The sequence below is a fragment of the Gopherus evgoodei genome, chromosome 3 (genome assembly GCF_007399415.2).
Source record: "Gopherus evgoodei ecotype Sinaloan lineage chromosome 3, rGopEvg1_v1.p, whole genome shotgun sequence".
Classification (NCBI taxonomy): Eukaryota; Metazoa; Chordata; order Testudines; family Testudinidae; genus Gopherus; species Gopherus evgoodei.
The window spans coordinates 214,869,216-214,889,133 of NC_044324.1; the positions used below are offsets into that span (position 1 = coordinate 214,869,216).

At 41.1% G+C, this 19,918-nt stretch overlaps 1 protein-coding gene across 1 annotated transcript in view; it reads right to left on the reverse strand.

The window, feature by feature from the left end:
- Window positions 1-19,918, reverse strand: part of PLCB4 (phospholipase C beta 4) — a 319,181-nt gene that overhangs the window by 195,842 nt on the left and 103,421 nt on the right. Inside the window, 1 exon segment of the mRNA XM_030558019.1 lies at window positions 3,944-4,013. The gene's annotated coding sequence lies outside the window, so the exon portion shown is untranslated.

The following is a 19,918-nucleotide window of genomic DNA, read 5'->3' on the forward strand; positions in this document are numbered from 1 at the left end:
TACAGCCCACTTGTTCAGATGCATAGAATGGAACATATAGTAAGGAGATATATATACACATACAGAACATGAAAAGGTGGAAGTAGCCATATCAACTCTAAGAGCAAGGAGTGAGTCTCCTTGGCAGGTTTTTACACTTTGAAGGTGCTGCTGTCAGTGACAAAAGCCTATCTCAACATAGGGGATGTTCAAACGGGGTGTCATGTTAAGAAACCGGAGAGCATAAAAATGTCAAAACCAGCTACTTCCTCCTCAGTAATGGTTATTCCGAGATTGCTTATGCAGTCTATTAAATTTGGTCCTCCTGGGTCCCAAAACATTGTTAAAGGGATAGCACCGGATTCAGACACACCTGCCATTTCTATTTCTTAGAAATAGTTTCTATTTTAAAAAATTAGTCAAATAGAATCACTTTTGAGAATCTGAATTTTAAATAATTAGGGCCAAATTCTGATCTAAGAACCACCCACACAAACCAGTAATAACAAGCAGCATGTATCTACCTATGCACCTAAAAAAAGTGTTCCAGAAAGCATTACATCTGCCTAGTTTTCTTCTTCAACGGTAATCTTACTTCTGACTCCTTTTTTGCTCCTTGCTGTGACTTGCCTATTTCAACACGATTGAGAACTCCATAGGGAATGGCAGTTTGTTCTTTATATCTCCCTGCTTTTCTGAGCTTCTTTAATTTGTTTGCAAACCTTAGCACAGGTTACTGCGCATCTACCCAGTTTCTTCTGAGGAGGAGGCGATGTCAATATTGGAGATAGTCACTGAAGTCCTATCTTTGAAGGTGATAGTGTTAGAAGAGTTATTCAAACAATTTCAGGTTTCCAATCTCTAAGAGATTATGTAGATAAATCTAGTCTATTCAACTGCTATATAGTTATGGCCTTCAAAGGAAAAAGCGAAAAATCTGAGGTGTCAGAAATATTTACTAGATGTGGGGGAAAAAAACCCACTTCTTTTGATTTCTAGATAGTCACAGAGTAAAATTTTCAAAACTTCCTACATGACTGAAATTGAAAGTCAGTGAGATTTAAATTCACTTAGGTACTTCTGAAAGTGTTATTCATAGAGCTGCGGATCCACATGAAAACCAAATAACTCTGGCAGTAGCAGAAGTAGGTACTGGAAAAGGAACAAAAATTGTAAGTGGATATTAATTAGTGCAATATGGTTTAGTGAAGGGAAGAGAGGGGAGGGATAGTGATTAGAAGAAACACTGGTCATTTGGATTCTTGTAATTTTTCTGTCACATGGACTTGATGTCTGATCTTGAACATGTCTAGTTAGATTGCAGGCTCCCCAGGGCAAGGATCATGAATTCCTATCTGTTCATATAGCAGGAGTGCACTGTGGGTGTTAATGAAAGCAAATAATTAATAATAATAAAGAACTAATATGACAGATGCTATTGATTGTCATTTGTGTAGGAGAAACTGCAACTCACTGCTACCAATTATGCTCTAACATTGCCATTTGAAATACTGAAATCAACATTTAATAATTGTCATTTATTAGAAACTCATCAAAATGCAAAGACCCACCGGATTCAAAATGTTAGAATATTACAACACACAGAAATGCAGCACAATCACATTGGAAAACATAAGTGCCACTAAGAATGTGAATGCAAGTGTATACATTTTGCCTTGAAAGGCAATCAACTTGTTTTTCTTATTCTCCCCCCTGCCCTTCCTTCCCCATTATTCTGGCATTCCTGGGTATCCATGCATTTTTCTAACCTTCAGAATGCTATAGCAAAATTGTCAGTCACCGACAATGCCAATGATTCTGAGAGGCAATCTGGATGGACAGGCTGGAGTGGTGCGTTTTCTACTCAGTAAAAGATGAAGAATAGCACATGGGTATTGAGATGGGCCGTACTGTCCATCTCATCTGCTCTCTGTCATTTAAACAAGAACACTCCTGGATTCCAGTGAAGTTCACTGCTCCACTAGAGCCTCATTCATTGCTATTCACCTGGTTTCTGGAAGGGGTGTATTTCATCAGATCCTACCTGAATTCAAAGAAAGACTTTGACTGCTGTTCCACAGTGGCTGGGCCATTGCTGGCTACTTTATCTCTTGGAAGTAATTCATCCGTTCACAACTTCTGTGAGAATAACGGGGTTTGTTGCACCCAAAGCACCGCAGTCCCAGCTGTATTTCCAGGAAAGGGATATATTTCTTCAACCCTTCCTATCCCTGATTTAAGTGCAGAGTATCACTTGCACTGTTTGGAGGGCATGGGTGGAAAAGAGGAGGAGACAGGCAATATGGTGGGTTGGTATTTTCTGGTAGATTAATTGTTGCGGATGTGAAACGAGAGGGATTTGGTACTAGGATACTTATGTGGCCAACAATTTTGTGGGTGTCAGAAGGGGGTCTTATTCCATTGGCTTCTCTCCTTCAACGCCTCTTTTCCAGAGCTTTCAGCTTTGTCTGAGTCTCCAGCAAAATATGGGTGGCAGAAAGCCATATTTAGGACTATCGTCACCACGACGACAGGGGTCAGAGATTTGTTGGACTGCTTCGGAACCAGCGGAGGTGGGTCCATTTGAACCAGGGTTCTGATGGGACTAATCATTCCATTCTAGAATGTTTAGGCAGAGTGGGCATCTCCTGGGGCAAGAGTGTCTGCATGTTAGGGCAGTGGTGGTGATTACTGAGGTTCTTCCTAATTTTACTAGATTAATCAGGACCAAACTAGACAATTTCATGAGTGGGTTGGGTTTACAGGGCACCTGGCCATTCAGCATGTGGAGAGAGATCCAGGAATGGTTTGGGAACCATCAGGAAAGGTGGTTGGTTCTTTTTTAATATCCTGGATTTCTTCTCTCCCTGGCTAGGGACACAGACATAATAAATGGGATTTACACTTTGTCCTGGGAGTCTTTTCCTGGGCAGGCAGCTGTTCCTCTGCAATAGATACTGGAAGGTGACTGAGCAGGTTGAGTAATGCTGCTATGAGATAAGGTCACAGCAGACCAAAGAGATCTGTCTGGGTGCTTGAAATCTCTGGTTCCTGTTGCGACAGACAAAGAGAGACTAGGCAATTAGAGCTCCTCCAGACACAGGCCAAGTAATCAACATTTATTAGTCCCATGGGTTTTGTCATCCTGGTAGTTCCATGATGTTCACTGTGGGGTCACTGGTTCATAAAGTCACAACCACCCCTTTAATTACGGACTTTGTTTGTCTCAGCCAGAACTGGATGGATGATTTGGCTGGGCCTTTGTTAGCTCAGCTTTCACAAGGCAGGTACTCAGGTCAGTATGAACCGGGAGAAAGCTGGAGAGGTGCCCTAGCTGTGCTGCATTCCTATTTACTGAGGGGTAGTGCCCTGCCTTTGTTATGGTGGTTTGCAAAGAGAGCGCTTTTCACTCCTCAATGGCTCCACAGGCAGTACTGGTGCCCAGCATGGTTTTCCATCTGCTTCATAATTAAACCTCTCTCCCCTAGGTGGTCATCCACACCATCCCGACCTTCTGACTACTGCCAGGAGATTTCCTCAGGTCTGGCTGGGGCAGCTACTCTAACTTCTCCTGCTGCAGAATGCAGGTGCCCACCAGTTCATCAGCGTCGACCATGGGGAATATAGAATATCTGCAATGGCTACCTATTCACTTCCCGGTGCAATTCAAGCTATTGGCATTGTTTTATAAAGCTCTGTATGATGAGAGTCCCAACTACCTGGAAACTGCCTCTGTCTCAATTCACTGATCCTTTCTCATTCAGTTCTACATAAAATCTCCATACAATACAATCTACAAGTACATATTCACCAATACATGATGATTATTCCAGAAGAAAAAGGTGATATGTCAAACCATAAGTTTAAACTTCTACATAAAACTAAAAGCAAAACAAAAGCCATTAACTTTATATTTGCAACTGCCAGTCAGTTATCACTGCTAGCCTACAAGCAGGTAACTTACCAAAGTAGCTCTCGATTGGTTGGTTAAACAGCTGGACGGATTAGACAGATGTGCTGGGAAAGTCTTCCTTCTGTGAAATAATAAAACAGATCAATAAGGCTGGTGCCATCTACTGAAATCTCCTATTGAAAAAACATCCCTTTGAAAGTCCAGAAATGTATGGTGTCAAGAGAAACATTTAAAAACAAGCTTTGGTTATGCCTTTGTTAAATCATGGGAAAGTATTAGCTATATGTCTCTTAATGGAAAAGAGACAAATCACAACTGATAGGGTTAGAAGCTATGGATCACACACACCATTTCCTACTGCATTGTGCCAGGATAGATTTCAACATTAGTAAAGCATCTTAAATTATTAATAAAGATCAGAAAGCAGCCCTTGAATAACACTGCCATATTTGTAGTCTTTCCAGAATGAATGTCAGTTGACTTTAATTGTAGGAGCTGCCTCATCACAACAGTGCTGAGAATTTCCCCCCATAAAAGAAAACTAACTTTTCCTATGGAAAGGGACTGTACAATAATTAGCAAGTCTGTCCATACCAATAAATGGTTCCTCAATCAGGGACCTAACAACCCTTCAGTAACAGATGCTGGCATCATTGGTGCCCACATCCAGTTGCATCTGCCCAGGCTCTTGAGGCTGCAAAATCAGCCTCTTGAGAATTTGGGGCACTGAAAGAAAGATCCTAGCAATATACACTGACTGTAAGGAGGAGAAAAGGGGGGAAAAACTTGGGTAATCTTTTCCAGGGCTTTGGAGTGGAGCCCGGAGCTGGAGCAGCTCTGGAGCAGTGGAGCTGCAGGTTTTTGCCTGGAGCTGGAGCACAGCTCCAAAGCCCTGATCTTTTCCTCATCCCATGGAAAACAAAAACTAAGCTCCAACTTTTCAGTAGAAAAAACTGCAACTACCTTTCCCCCTCCCCCCAGCTTTCTGGGAAGGCAGACAATATAAATGATAATTTTTGAAGAGTTATTATCAAAATATAAAAAAGACATTATATATATATATAATGCCCCAGGACATAAGCACATTTTTAACAATACTTCTAAATAATTCACTTTAACAATGAGTGATATGGCGGCCTAGCCATGCCCATATAGTGCTATTGCAATCGGATGCCCAGATAAACCAAGAGGTTTTTTTGTGGCCAGCAAATGGGAATTGCGGCCCTTGGTGTGTGCATGCTTGTGGTTAACTACATCATCATAAATTAAAAGTGTGTTATTGATTTGACCAACCATGGTGGACCACTAGTATCAGGCATCTGCCTGCTGCAGTGCAACTTAATTTATTTGTCTTCTTTTTGTAAAATAAGCATCTACAAAACTTCACTAATGTATATAACAGTATGCTGAATGCTGCTGATTGTAATACACATGCCAATACTGAACGGTTTATGATCATGGAACTATTTTTGTGCCTTACAAACTACTACTTTACATACTAATTATTTGCTAATTGGTAGAAATGTATGGCTATTTGTAAATTTCATTATTAGGCATTTAAGCATATAATATCTGATATGGATTATTTATATATATTAAGCCTTTTTAAAGTCTATACAGTAAGAATTGTGCAAAAAGTGTTAATGGTATCGTTCAATTAAAAAAAACTTGCTGGTTTAACTGAAGACAAAAATTTCAGACAAGATTAATAACTGAGATGCCATGTACTTCATGGCGTAGTTATTTCAGTTTATACTGCGTGCTTTCTGCATACAGCTGTACGTTCCTGCACAATCCCTAAGTAAATGGACAGAAGGACTAAGAACTAAGACAAATAAGCAGGGGTTGGGCTGAATGCAATTCACTCATATTTCAACCTGAGGACAGGCCACCTTCCATAGTCACTAATCTAGCCTACAGACTAGAATAACAGATAGTCCCTTTTCACACACATACCCACGCACCATATGTAGGGACACTCAATTTCAACATGGCACTTCCCCCCACACCAGCCTATCTTCAACTGCCATCCTAAAATTTGGAGCCACACAGCAGGGTGAGTACAGGTTCAACTGCTTGGGAACTTCTCCCTCCTACCTCCCTGAACAGGGTTAGAGTGAGCATTAGATGACGCCCTCTGTTCTCTGCTACTCTGAAACCCAGCTTAACTGATCACTCTCGTTATAGTGTGTATGGCAACACCCATTTTTTCAGGTTGTGTGTGTGTGTGTGTGTGTGTGTGTGTGTGTGTGTGTGTGTGTGTGTGTGTGTGTGTGTGTGTGTGTGTGTGTGTGTATCTTCCCACTGTATTTTCCAATGCATGCATCCAATGAAGTGGGTTTTTGCCCACGAAAGCTTATGCTCAAATAAATTTGTTAGTCTCTAAGGTGCCACAAGTACCCCTGTTCCTCTGCACTCAGTGAATTTCACTCCTGAGACCTCAGACAAAGAAATGTTTAGATACATATCCATGATCTTCTCATTTACAAATGAATGACAGTGCTATCAGTTGAGTAGGAATGATTTGTAAACATGCATTTCCTACCTCTTTTTGAATACTTGAGTATTACATTTTAAAAGAAAATAAACAGAGAAAGTAAATGGAGAGATGCTTAGGTTTCCGAACCACCAAAGACAACATTAAAATCTGTCCTTGGTCTCCACTTGTAACTTGTCAGCTGTACAGTACGCTGCAAACTGAAATATATTGTTACTAAGCAAACTACTGGAGGAATTTTTCTGTAATGATGTGAACATACAATACTGGGACGATTGACTATTTTGGAAGATTAATATGAAAGACAGCATTAATCATAGCTGTGCTGGTACTGGATTTTTTTTAAATTTTTTTTTTAACACATTCTTGAAAAATTCTTACAGATCCTGAGAGTTTTTCATATGGCCAAAGTGTTTCTAGCCAGGAGAAGTTATAATATACTGGACTTTAAATCATATCTTTTTAAACCATCTTATCCCTCTCCCCCTCCATCCCAAACACTTTATTTGTAATATGATGTTAGCAGCTGTCATTTCACAAACTGCTGGAGTTAGGGATTAATGCCTTATAGTATTTAAAAACTGGGATTTCAAGATGCCTTCTAGCGGTAAAAGAATCAATTTCTAAAGAGGTTCACAACAGCGGTTATAAAAAATCATGTCCAAATTAAAGTGAAGAAGAAAGATGGTATTTAAAACAACTAAATTTTATTGTCCAGTATCTGGCTACCTGCCAAGACTAGAGATGAATTTGGTGTGCCAGTGGACATCTAAAAATCCTAGCCATTTGCTGGATATTGGATCTTGCAATTCCCACTGGTCCCTTGGCATTGCTCAGATTTATTGCCATTGGTCCAGAAGTAATGTACAAACTCCTGAACCAAAGGCCAGTTTACTGTTAAATTTCTAGGGTGAAATTCTGGCTTAACTAAAGTCAACAGCAAAACTCTCATTGACTTCAATGGGGTCAGAATTGATACCCTAGTATTTAAATTCAACATGCAATTTCATCCTAACCAGTAACAACACGAGAAGTTTGCATTCTTCACACACAGCTACCTTCTAGACTGACTGGCTTCACTCTTCTTAGAATGTTAACTCTTTGGGCCAGCAGTTGTCTCTTACTTGGTGTTTGTATAAAACCTAGCACAGTGGAGTCCTGGATCCTGGTTGCCCACTGTCAGTAATCCCATTATTCTTCAACTAAACTCAGAGGTTTGCTATAGCTTCTCCTTGAACACAGCAACCTGACGGAGATTATCTGGCTGTGTTTGAAAATGCTCTACATTCTTCCCCCATGACACATACTTTCTTTTAGCCTGTCATAATCCAGGAATTATCCATGCAACAAGTCTCCAGCTGCAAGATCAATGACATTCTATGTAATCACAGAATTTACATGCTGCTCCCTGGCCCAGAAGACTGATTTCTAATCAGCAGAGTACACCATCTTCAAGAGGATTTAGCTAAATGAACTGACTCAGAGGTGGGCACGCCATTAGTACCCTTCTGCAGAGAAGAGAGGAGACCCATAAAACTCCCCCCTCTCAAAGCAGAGTGAGCTCACAAGAGCTTCCAACCACTGAGAGAGCGCGCTCTGGGATAAGGGTGCACATTTTGTCAGATCTTTTTTAAAATAGATTTCATATCTTAAACCTTAAATCCTGGTCTAACAGAAGATAGGGTAGGGGTCCCCAATGGAGAGATGGCTAAAGGAAGTCACTGAGGAGTGTGCTTTGGTTGCCTGGCACAGCCTTCAGTTGAAGTTTGTGCTGACTGCCTCAAAAGAGCAGCATTTGTTGCATTACCCGAAAACTCTTTTTCTTTACCCCTCATCCCATCCAACCCTGCCACAGATTGTCATTCATGATGTCATATCAATCATGAGATTCCTTTGGAGCATGGCACCAGTGAAGAGGGGAACATGTAAATGAGATGTTTAGTGGCTAGCTCAGTTTTGCTTTTTGCAATTTTGTTTTAAACTCCCCCCCCAACATCTGACCATTTATTATTGTATACATTAAGATGCAGAATGAGAAAACACACTCCAAAACCAGACCTGTTTAAGAAAGATCTTACCTGACCCCACACCTCCAACCCGACAAGCTTGATGTATGGCCCAGCAGAAGCCCATGGCTGATATGGAATCAGCGCTTACTGCCAAAGATGGCATTGACTCCACTGGTTAGCTGGTCACATTCAAGGAAGGGTCTAACATTGTAAGGACTGAGGTTGTGGCTGAGGAGGCAGGGACGCCATCCCGGGAAGAGCACTGGGAAGACTGTAGATCAGGTAGATTGTGATTTATGCCTGTAAAGAGGGTGGGGATCAGAATGGAGGAGAGCGCTCCTGCCCACGCACTGAGGTTGGGCACAAATGGAGACACAGACTCAACTTCTCTCTGAGTCCTTCGCAGCATCTCCATACACAGCCATGTGAGAAGAAGCAGGGAGGCAGTGAAAATAGATAGGGGCTTCTTATAATCTAGCCCTAAATGTTATGACTTGGCCTGCAGCTGGCAAATAAGCTAGTTATCACATGGAACAGAAATTAAGGGCTAGACTCCCAACTGGTGTGAATGCAGTGGAACTGCACTGATTTACACCAGCTGAGGATCTGGCCCTACATTCGCAGTGGCAGAAAAATGCCTTAGAACAGCAAAATGAATATTTAAGGGAAATACAAAGTCATGTTTACTCCAAAATCATGTTCATATGTGTGCTCTAATGTGTGAAACGAAAGACAACATTTAGCACCAAATGTTTGGGTTTGTTTTTTTAAAAGATATTAGCTGGGAACAGCCAATGTGCTTGTGATGGCATAGTATAAACAACAGCAAAAGAAAATAATCACAAAAAATTAAGAGGTGTGTTCCACCATTAAATAAATGTCAGACTGAAAGAAGTCTCTTTTTTATACTTTCCTCTACATATTCTTGCTCTTTCACCACACATTTCAGTTACAAAGAATACACTGACTTGCAAAACCAAAACATTGTAGCTTGCCTAGAGAATGAGAAATTCTGAATAGTCAGATTTATCTATTCTCTGCTTGTGGGAATAAGGGATCTATCATTATTTCTTACATCAGAAAGTCTATTTTTCACTTCAGAATCCAATATATTATGTACTATTATTTCTTCACTGCAACAAAAGGAAGGCTTTGTTTCTATCATTATTCCTTCTTATATGTAAAAATAATGAAGTTGAGGAGTTACTAATATTTTTCAATAGAAATTCTGTTTTCCTCAACTTGCTTGGTTACTGATGCAGTAATCTTCTACCTACCGTATATACAGATCGTATTTTATGAACATGTAATGGTAAACAAGAAAATCCCCAAACCAGTTTGTTTTTATTCTCCAAATTGACACCCAGTTCTCCTGCTTTTACAGTCTGCATAATCTCTTTGTTATTCTCGTCAAGATATAGACTATAGAGCCAGCCCAAAATCTGCATAACGTTTTGATAAAATTTTAGGTTAACATTTAAGCAACAGACACTCCTGTACCATGCTCAGACTTTGTTAGAATTATGTCTTTTCTGTTTGTCAGTTCAGAACATAGGTCTGTAAATACGGCTTTATACAAATTATTACTTATATTGATTGCCTTAGTAGAGTACAGTAAACAGCTATGTGAACACACTGACTCGTGGCTTGGCATGGCCTCCATATTTTGGAATTGTAACATGAAAAGGTTCACAATCACACAGAGTGTATCCTGGTTTCTTGTTCCCTTTAGCACCTAACCAATGATTTATGAAAAGGCCAGATGCTGACTTCTTTGCAGCTAGTGCACTGATAGGTCTAAAGCTTTGGTAACATCCCTCATTAGAATGAGTATATCCAGCTGAGACTTGGCTTCCTAGGGCAATGATAGATGTCTACCATGACAACACCATCTGAGATCAAAGACCTAGCACATCATGCTGTGGAGTTGCCTGTCAGCAAGCTGTAATACGAAAAGTCTCTGGAGATATGGACTTGTGGAATAAATCTTCACTTAAGTCACAAAAAGACTGTATCATTTTAGATTTTAACTACAGAGATACATCTGTTTATACAATAACATACATATGGCCAGTAAATACTTATCTAAATGCTTCTTCTACAATCTAATAATGAGGCACACCACCAGATATTTTGTAGTCTCTGTTTAGTCTAATAAGGCCACATTACCATAATTCTTTTCTTTTAGCCTGAAGAAATTCAATCTGGAAGATCCTGAGCACCATGGCTTTGATCCAGTAAAGCACATGCATAACTTTAAGCACTAAGTAGTCCCATGGACTGTATGCTCAGTCTTTAAAGGGAATGAGTAACAATTATACAGTCATCAGTAGCCCAGTCCAGAAGTAACCGTATATGTGGCATTTTGGTCAAGAGCAGCAAGACTCAAGAGTTTAAGGTCAGAAGGGACTATCATGATCATCTTGTATGACCTCCCGCACACTGCAAACCACAGAACCTCGCTCACCTACTCCTGTAATAGACCCCTAACCTTTGGCTGAGTTACTGAAGTCCTCAAATCATGGGTTAAAGATTTCAAGTGACAGCGAATCCACCATTTACACTAATTTAAATCTGCAAGTGACCCATGCCCCAAAGGAAGGCGAAAAACCTTCAGGGTCTCTGCTAATCTGATCTGGAGGAAAATTCCTTCCCGATGCCAAATATAATGATCAGTTAGATCCTGAGAATGTGGGAAAGACTCACCAGCCAGACATCTGGGAAAGAATTCTCTGCAGTAACTCAGAGCCCTCCCCAGTTAGTGTCCCATCATCAGTCGTTGGAGATATTTGCTGCTAATAGTTATAGATTGGCTACATGCCATTGTAAGTAGTCCCATCATATCACACACACCCCCCCAACCCTTTAAACTTATCAGCCTGGAGCAATTGGAAATTTTACCTATGTAAAATTTTATCCATGGATCAGTCATGCAAGTCAAGGTTGGGGCACACCTCACCAGTCAAGGTGAGAAAACTTTTTTGATGGTCCATCCTTGGGGATGATTGATGAAACTTGACCATTCAGAGAGTTCTGAGGGAGACTATTGCTCCTCTAACAGAACTCTCTATTGATGTCTTTTTATGCTACACTATCAATGAAGAGGCCTGTAGATGTCCTCTTTTCCCAACTCCTTCCTCAAAGGTCACCCGGGATTACAGAAAATTCACGAGGGATGATGAGTAGAGCTCCTGTGGCAGAAATATCCCATCAAACCTGAAGAACTATCTCATATTATTTTTAAATCCTATGGCTGAACAAGTGGCAAGGAAGAAGTTCCTTAGCTACCATCCTAGCATCTGCTGAATCTCAGTCAGCAGATTTGGTCCCAGGAGTGGACAGCCTGATTAATCCAGGTTATAACACCCACCAGGTGAAAGAAAGACCCTCCTAATGTGTAGCTATTACATACTTCTTTTGAGGAAACTCAATTATAGATTATGGACTGAAATGCCTGCTTCTGCAGAGAAAGAGACATTTCTAGAGAGTACAAATACTAAGTTTTCTCTGATTCTGTTTAGGCCAGTGATTGTCAATATGGCCCTAGTAGAGCCCTTCAGTTTAAAAAGAGCTGCTGGCGTGGCGCTCTCTACCCCCATGAGAGAATTTACTCATCACGTGAAGTCAACTGGAATTTTGCCACTGGACTTCACACTTGAGTGTGAGCTTCCCCGTTTTTATTCCTATTCCAAGTCTACAAGTATAGGAGGTCTCTAAAACCAACCAGCATTCATGTTACCATCTATCACTTCTTGTACCGTCCACCGTGCTATTTATTTAAATGCCATTGTCTTTGGAAGTTATACACAAAACTATGCCACAGAATGTTTTCACATGTAATTGGGATGGCAGTGTTTTTGCACCTGAAGCCTTTTTATGAATAAGAATTCAGTATATAAATCAATGTGTATCATACACATATCCATGAAAAAATATATAATCTCACTACAGTCAGCGGTAACCAATTCTGAATAAAAGTGAAACAGACTGAAGAAACTGATGATTCAAGACCATATTCTACATATGGAACAGCCAGTGACATTTTATGCAAAGATCAAAGGTAGAATAAAGTTTTAGTATCATAGTTTGTCCATGAAGGAACACATTTTCCATATCTGCATTAAGATCTAATTTTGAAAAGGTCTTAGCTTCACTGAATTTGCTGGAGATGTTGTCAGTGCATAGAACCTACAGGCATGCACATGAATGAATTAAAATAGCACACAACAGGAAAATAAGGAAGACGACTACTGTAGATTGCGCTAAGAGCTTAATGTGTAAATGGCCAAATACGGAGAGTAAACCACATGGCCTAAATGTATTGCCTACACAGGCAAAAATTGGATTCAATTCAGGGAGAGAGTTTTGCCCAAACTGAGACTTAAAGATTGGGCTCTCTATTAAAATGATAAATGTTATTCAGCGGCTAAATGGTCTAACGAATTTTTAATCAATGAACTAAATCACATTTAAGTCTTATGTTTACCTTATTTCAGTTTGTAACCATTATCACTAAATGTCATCAAAAACTTTATGGACATCTGCTTATGATTACTTTCCCTTACAAACTCACACATTAGTGCAGAGGTGCTGGAACTTGTGGGGCAGAAGGTGCTGCTGCACCCTCTGGCTTGACGAGGTTTCCATCATACACAGCACCCCTGTCTTAGTGCACACTGTGAGGATATTGCAGTTGTGAAGTGTAAGTCTTTAAGAGCACCTGGCAAGGTAGCAGTGATAATGGATTATCAAACATTCTGAATTGCCCTATTTAAAAAATGGGCTGGTGATATGTACACGGAGGTTACTCATTGTAACTGGAAGTTCTTAGAGGTTTGTGGTCCCTACCTGTATTCCACACCTGGGTACGCATGCGCAGCATGTGTCCAAGTTGGGCATTTCAACAATGCAGTGTACGTTGACCCACACATGCACAGCAGTTCTCATCATGCACCTGACTGAGGGTATCAGAGGAAATGTGGGTTGACACCGCTCCAGTTAGAACATAAGAACGCCATACAGGGTCAGACCAAAGGCCCATCTAGCTCAGTATCCTGTCTTCCGACAGTGGCCAATGCCAGATGCCCCATAGGGAATGAACAGAACAGGTGATCATCAAGTGATCCATCCCGTCGCCCATTCCTGGCTAATAGCCATTGATGGACCTATCCTCCATGAATTTAACTAGTTCTTTTTTAAACTATTTTATTCATTTAGCGTGTGCATAGTCATCTAGCCAAGCGATAGCGTCTTCAGTGGCATGATGCAGTTCTCCTAGGTCACCAATGAACCCAGTCAGCAGGCATTCATCAACAATGTGCGTCATCGTCTGTGTTGCGCTGCAGCTGCACAAAGGGCTGTCACAAAGGCCCCAGCGATAGTGGTTGGCTGTACAGAGACCTTACCTGGTCCGGAACCTGTTCAACAGGGACCATTGGCGACAGGACATATCAAAACCAGGCAGGCAAATTGTGGGGTCAACGACGAGGGATTGGTTGGGGATTATAATAGATATCCATTCCTCTCGCCAAAGTGTTTTCATCCTGACATCCTGGCGTGGTGGATGAGACCATAATTGGTGACATGATGCAAACTTGCAGCTGGTGGTTTAAAAAGGTCATTGTAGCCAGACACCTACTTAAAGTGGCCAGAGCACCTTTGGAGAAACAGGTGTGAAGACAAGTGAGGAACGAATGGCATATGTTTAAACATGTACACCAGATCAGAAGCTGCCCAGAACCATTCACTGTAAATGAACTGGAACAGACACTGGGGTGCATCAAGTGTAAAACAGCTGCAGGCTATGACAACATATCTCCAGAATTCCTGAAAAATCTTGGCCCTCATGCTCAACTTTGGGTTGTGAAATTCTTCACCTGGGGCATCAATGGAAAGGATCCAAGTCAAGCATCAAGTTATTGTCTCATATCATTATTGTCGGAGTGCTTCAAGGCACTGGAGCGCTTGGTCCTACAGCACATATTACCCAACGTGGAGAGAATTTTGAGCCCTGACCAAGCCGGCTTTCACCGAGGCCATAGCACATGCGACCAAGTACTTATGCTGACCACACTCATTAACATGGGTTCCAGAGAAACTTGAAAACAGGTGCTGTTTTCATCGATCTAACTGCAGCGTACGATACGGTATGGCACACTTGCCTGCTTGTGAAGGATTTATATAGAAACAATATGACATTTTATCCCTTTCTTAATGATTCCCAACATTCTATTTGCTTTTTTGACTGCCGCTGCACATTGAGTGGATGTTTTAAGAGAACTTTTCACAATGACTCCAAGATCTCTTTCTTGAGGGGTAACAGCCAATTTAGACCCCATCAGTTTATATGTATAGTTAGGATTACGTTTTCCAATGTGCATTACTTTGCATTTATCAACACTGAATGTCATCTGCTATTTTGTTGCCCAGTCACCCAATTTTGAGAGATCCTTTTGTAGCTCTTTGCAGTATACTTGGGACTTAACTATCCTGAACAATTTTGTGTCATCTGCAAATTTTGCCAACTCACTGTTTATCCCTTTTCCCAGATCATTTATTAATTTATTGAATAGGAATGGACCCACTACAGGCTTCTGGGGGACACCACTATTTACCTCTCTCCATTCTGAAAACTGACCATTTTTTCCTACTCTTTGTTTCCTATCTTTCAACCAGTTACCAGTCCACCAGAGGACCTTCCCTCTTATCCTATGACAGCTTACTTTGCTTAAGAACCATTGGTGAGGGGCCTCGTCAAAGGCTTTCTGAAAATTTAAGTACACCATATCCATTAGATCCCCTTTGTCCACATGCTTGCTGACCTCCTCAAAGAATTCTAGTAGATTGGTGAGGCATGATTCCCCTTTATAAAAACCATGTTGACTATTCCCCAACAAATTATGTTCATCTATGTGTCTGATAATTGTATTCTTTAGTATAGTTTCAACCAGTTTTCCCAGTACTGAAATCAGGCTTACCAGTCTGTATTTGCCAGAATCACCTCTGGAGCCCTTTTTAAAAATTGGAGTCACATTAATTATCCTCCAGTCATTTGGTACGGAAGCCAATTTAATGATACGTTACAGACTACAGTTAGTAGTTCTGCAATTTCACATTTGAGTTCCTTCAGAACTCTTGGATGAATACTATCTGGTCCTGGTGACTTACTACTGTTTAGTTTATCAGTTTGTTCCAAAACCTCCTCTGACGACACTTCAGTCTGGGACAGTTCCTCAGAATTATCACCTAAGAAGAATGGCTCAGGTTTGGGACTATCCCTCACATCTTCAGCCATGAAGACCGATGCAAAGAATTCATTTAGTTTCTCCAAAATGGCTTTATCGTCCTTGAGTGCTCCTTTAGGATCTCAATCGTCTGGTGGCCCCACTGGTTGTTTAGCAGGCTTCCTGCTTCTGATGTACTTAAAAAAAATTTGAGTCTTTGGCTAGCTGTTCTTCAAATTCCTTTTTGGCCTTCCTAATTATATTTTTACACTTCAATTGCCAGAGTTAATGCTCCTTTCTATTTTCCTCACTAGGATTTAACTTCCACTTTTTAAAGGATCCCTTTTTGCCTCTCATTGCTTCTTTTACTTTGTTGTTTGGCCACGGTGGCACTTTTTTGTTCTCTTACTATGTTTTTTAATTTGGATTATACATTTAAGTTGAGACTCTATTACGGTATTTTAAAAAAGTTTCCATGCAGCAAGAGATCCACAACCTTTGCACCACTCAGGCAAGTAACCATGCAGTTCTTCCAGTTATCGCAAACCCAGCTATCTACGTTTCTAATGATCGAATCACCCATTACTAATACCTGTCTTTTCCTAATAACTGGAGTTCCCTCCCCGAGGAGGTATTCTCAGTACAAGAGAATATCACATCATCATCTGGAAGGAGGGTCCCAACTATGGGATAGTTTATCTCTGCTCCAGTTGGATGTTCTCCTTTCCTGTGACTTTCATCCTCCTCAACAGCTATCAGAACAGGGGTGGGACCATTCTACTGTGTCTCGAAAAGTCTAATCTATACACCTCTCTGTGTCCCTTAGCTCCTCTAGTTCAGCCACCCTGGTCTTCAAAGCCCGTACAGTCTCTGAGGGCCAGGAGTTCCTTGCACCGAATGCACATATACGCCACCTGCCCATAGGGCAGATAATCATACATGCTGCGTTGGGTGCAATAAACTAGGTAGCTCCCACTTTGTTGCTGGACTACTGTCTGCATTATCTTTTTACTCCTGCGGCTGGTTCCTTTGTTGTTGTTTTGTTTTTAATCAGAGGGTGTTTTGCTTTAAGTTTAAAGAATGTTAAGTGTCTCTAGCGCCCTAGTTCACACTCCATCAGCTCCCTCATGAAACTCCCGTTAGCCACTCCTGTTCGCTAGCTCGTCTGGTCATTCTAGTTCTTCCTCTTACCACAGCCCAACCAGATCTAAAGCAGAGGGAACAGAGGATGGGTAGTGGAATACAGATAGGGACCACACGCCTAGAAAAAACCTCCAGTTGTAGTAAGTAACCTCCATTTCTTCTTTGAGTGATGGTCCCTGTGTATATTCCACATGTGGGAGACTGTGGGCAATGTTCAGACTGGAAGAGGGTGTGAGGAAACGGCCTGCAGAGATGTCTGTAGTACTGCCATTCCTACAACTGCATCTGCTGCTGCTGCTGAAATTAGAGTGTCCTATAACAATGTGGAAGTATGGACAGAACTCCAAGTTGTCACACAGCAGTTGTCTTTCAATTGAATGTCCACTAAGCATGCCGGAGAGGCAGCTTGTGCCCATGTGGAATCAGCTGTGATATGCCCAGAAGGGGGAAGATTCACTATTTTGTATTGTTCTAAGATGCATCTCGAAGCCCTTTTCAAAATCCTCTGTAAGGATATGGCTTCTCCCCATGATCCTTTTACCAAGGCAACAGAGAGTCAGAGATTTTCCAACGGGTTTGAATCTCTGTAAATAAAATGTCAGGGCACACTTGACCTCAAGGGAGTTAAGTCTCTTCTCCTCAGAAGAAGCTTGGGATTTCAGGAAGAATACAGGTAACTGTATTGATTAATTATGTGGAACTCTAGGCCAAGTTGATACATTTTTTAACGTCTTTTGGGTCTCCATATTTCCAGACTGCCTTGGTCTAAATTCCAATTTTTTTTCTGTCAACCTTCTGGAGAAAAGTCTTTCAGTATGTTGGGGTGCTAAAAAGACAAAATTGTTTTTCAGTGTGGAAGCAAGAAAAAATTTAAACAAATGTTTATAAATTCCTGTAACAGACTGGCCTTAGTCTGTCAGGGATTCAGGTTTGACAAAGAATAGAAATACTGATAAGAGGAAACCATACAAAGATTGCAAAAATCCTGTCACTTTAAAGGCAGACAGGGACCGACTCAGTTAACAACTCTGGTTTTGAAGAATTGACACAGAAACCAGGAGCTAGTCACCTTGATCTTCTCAGATGACTATGGTGTCGATAAAATCAGAGGTGCATTTTAAGTGCTAGATTTTTGAGATAGTTACCAATTTCCCTATCTCCAGAGCTAGAAAGGAGCTTGTTAGATAGTAACCATTGCACGGAGAACTGAGACTATTACACTTCCCCACCGATGGTGCCCCTGACTAAACTAACGTATTAAAATACCAACATAACTCGACTACTAGGCCTCATTTAATGAAATTGTGACACACTTTCAACATCAAAAAATGTTGTGGGACAATAAAGAACTGGATGCAGTGTCTCTGTGATGCTGACTTGATATGAGGGAGATGCTTCTGACAGGGTGGGCAAGAATGGGGGAAGAAGGAGAAAGCACTATATACACATGTAATATATTATTACAACTGTTTATTAATTATACAAGTATAGTTATAGTCTATAACTTACAGTATATAAAATTGTGTGACTGTCTCTCTGTTCTTATTAAATCTTGTTTTAAATAAGGTGATATGAGTCTTAACCTGCTGTTTGGAGGATTTCACCAAGACTGTCCTAGAGAGCTGAAACTTCAACCTCTGATGACAGGTACTGGGGTTTTCTGGAGCCTACATCACTCAGGATTCTTGGTTAAATGGGCACATACTAAGGAACCCATTGCCATAAGATCACAGGGCTGTGGTCTAATGGATGCACTGGAACCACTTAATGATCATGGATGAGTACAGGGCTTAATGGCACAGTAGAGAATCTAGAAAATCACAAGTTAATTCAACATTCACAACCACACCAACCTCAATACACATACCTTACCGTTCAAACATACACTCTGCAACTCTGCAACATGCAGAACCACCCCTTGTACACACGCCCAATTCCTCACTCCAACACAAAACCTTAATTTTTCCCTCAGCAAGATTAATTTATCATACCTGAAGTGTTAAAGATGACACGTTTTCAAGGCTATTTATGGGACTGAACATCTAACTCCCTTCAAAATGCAATGGAGCTTGGACGTGTAACTCCTGAAGTTTCTCGGATACTGCCAGTAAAGACAATAACAGGAGTTTTTTACCTGAGTAAGAATGAGGCTGGAGTTGAGGTGTGATGTTTCACTGTGATTGCAAGGAACTAGATTTGATCACTGAAAGCGGTTCTGTGTTAGAACAGAAATTATGTCTGTTGAGTAACTGAAGATTAAGAGTCCTCCGGATGATGTTAATCTGGTGGACCAATGAGGAATGCGAAAGGATTGTGTGGCAGTGAAGAACTAGTTTGATCCCTTAATTATTCATTGCCAGGTTTTTAATGTTTGGATTTTATTTCAAAGTAGAATGTAATATTGTTTCTGGATGTTAGCGGGACTCCACTGTGACACACTTTCAGTCTACACTCTTTTTAAGAAAGCTTTTTCTTTATGAAGTATACATAGTTCATCACTGTCAGAGGTTGAACTCTCTGCAAAAGGAAGCACGTGGTTTTGTTTTGGTAAATCTATTAATGGTTGAAATTCCTTATTCCATCAAGTAGGCGGGCAGTCTTTTGCCTTAAGAAAAGCACACCTGTGAGCAAAACCTTTTCATTTGTCCTCCTTCACATTATCACTATTCAAATCCAAATTTTACAAAGCCTTCTGGAGCCCAAAAACCACAACAGGCCAAGCAAACTAAACGTGCACTCGGCAGGTAATCCTGGTGCAAAAGTGGGAAAAATAAATCCCTGCTCTGCCACTTGCAAAGGGGTCAGTAAATAAATGATCCTGGAACATCTTCTGCCTCTTTCCTCTCCCCAGCCCTTCCCAGTGGGACTACTGAGAATGCAGGAGTGGCTAGAGCTGCAGTAACTCTCATGCATGGCTGCAGAGGTAGAAGGACAGAGGGAACACCAGCATCTGCAAAACAAACCTTTGCCTGGGTCCCTCTCCACTTCTACCCAATATTCTGATGATGGGTGGTAGGGAAGCCTCCTGCTACAATCAGGGTGGAGGCTGGGCTCCATGCTGCATCACCTAACTGGGGATGGGGCTGTCTCCAACACCTCTATTTCCCACTCAGGGCAAAGTCTCCAAGGAACCCTTTCTCCTTTGCTGACCTCT